The 1,752-nt window shown below is 37.3% G+C and overlaps 1 long non-coding RNA gene across 1 annotated transcript in view; it reads left to right on the top strand.

Moving 5' to 3' along the window:
- The first annotated feature begins 857 nt into the window (after positions 1 to 857).
- The window catches only part of LOC107083649, a 31,694-nt gene continuing 30,799 nt past the window's right edge, over positions 858 to 1,752 (top strand). Inside the window, exon 1 of the long non-coding RNA XR_001481190.1 lies at positions 858 to 1,013. This is a non-coding gene — a long non-coding RNA (uncharacterized LOC107083649). The remainder of the gene's footprint in view (positions 1,014 to 1,752) is intronic.

Genomic DNA, 1,752 nt, shown 5'->3' with positions numbered 1-1,752 from the left:
ACAGCAAGTATGTCTCTATAGTGGTTGACTTTGAGCTTTTAAGGGAACGCTGCGAGGGTGTGATAAGAAGCTAAAAGCTTGATACTGTATATACATCCCAGAGTGAGCTGCAGAAACATAGCCAGTGTGACAGCAAACAGATCACACGCAGTACATTTCTTTGATTTACATGTAGCACATGATATGGAATTACTTGCATGAGGTGGACGTAAAAAGTTATTTTCACCTATAATGTATAATAAAAGGACAAGTTAGGGAGATCATTTGCATTCCCTGCTTCCATTCAGGCAGACTGATGGGACCCGTATTATCATGCTCAAAGAGGAGATCAACTTAATATTTAAAATTTGATATAAATACAGCATTTTTTTTCCTTTTAGACTATATTCTTGGAGTAAAAAAAATTGCTCTCCTCAATCAAGCTTTTAGCTCTTTCGCTTTTATTAAGAAGAAGCAATTACTCTTGTTTGCTGACACCCTGAATACCAATACAACAATGCCTCTTCTTTCACCACAGAACACCCCCAACAACATTTCTAGCACCGTGAAAACACACACACACACACACACATTTCACCACTCTCCCCACCCAAATCCCCTACACTCCACCGTGCTCCCCTCCTTAAATACAAGTTGCAGCTGGTTGCTATGACTACAAGAGTTCATAAATCCAACCACAGAGGGACTCTTCATTCCTTTAAAATTATCAGCAGGATTTTTTTAGGTGTGGGTGGGGGGTACTATGGCTGGAGGACACAGGGGAGAAGGATTTGGGTAAAGAAGGTTGAAGGGATAGAGCACATGGAGGAAGCCCATCCTTTCCCTCCACCACGTGTCCTGCTGAAGCAGATGGTGCCGTGTGGCTCCGCCATGCCACTGCGGTCGCCTTGTAAGAGCTGCTGCCATAAGGAGGTGGGTTAGAGGGAGATTTGGGGTGACAGTGTTTGGCAGGGGCTACAAAGTGAAGATGTAGGGAGGAGAGAAAGCGCTTGGTGCCTTGGGCTGACACCAAGGTAAGCTGCTGTTATGTTTCTGTCTCTGTGACTTAGTCCCCAAGCGATAAAAGAAATTGAAAAGCCAGAAGAAGCTTTGGGTTTATGGTTTAAGCATGTCAGGCCAGACCATGGTACATTTTATTTCATTAGATAGTAGTTCTGCCATTCATGGTTCAAAGACATATCTGTTACATTAAAAGGAATGTGAAAAAAGGGCATACAAAATGTTACACCTCTTAATGCCGGTGTTAATAAAGAATATTTTGATACCTTTTTTTTTTGTTTTCAGGTTTTATAACTTTACCTTAATTCTTAATGCTTACATCACCCTTTGTATTTTTAAACCCTTGCTCAAGACAAAAAAATAAATAAATAAATAAATAAAAAATCATACTTTCACACTAAAAGTATTGCAGCATTTAATTCACAAAATTCCACAGGTAACTTTCCTCATGTGTTACATGACAAGGTCAACCTGTGTCTCCTTGTTTGTTAGTTGCACTTATCTTAAACTTTTTAAATATTACTTTTAAGTGGAGATATGAAGACTTTTGGGATAGAAGCAATTTGTTTTAGCTATTTATGTTTTAATCAATAAGTGACAAACAGGCTTTTGATTTTCATAATCAAAGTAATATTTTATGACACCACTGAATAAATGTTTGTAAAAATGAAATGTCTTTTTTTAAAATCTTGTGTGACTTTTCAAAAAAAAAAAAAAAAAAAAAAAAAAAAAAAAAAAAAAAAAAAAAAAAAA

Source organism: Cyprinodon variegatus, unplaced genomic scaffold (assembly GCF_000732505.1).
Source record: "Cyprinodon variegatus isolate N-32 unplaced genomic scaffold, C_variegatus-1.0 Scaffold80, whole genome shotgun sequence".
Taxonomy (NCBI): domain Eukaryota; kingdom Metazoa; phylum Chordata; class Actinopteri; order Cyprinodontiformes; family Cyprinodontidae; genus Cyprinodon; species Cyprinodon variegatus.
Note: the sequence above shows the minus strand (reverse complement) of the source record. Positions and strands in the feature narration are given on the sequence as shown.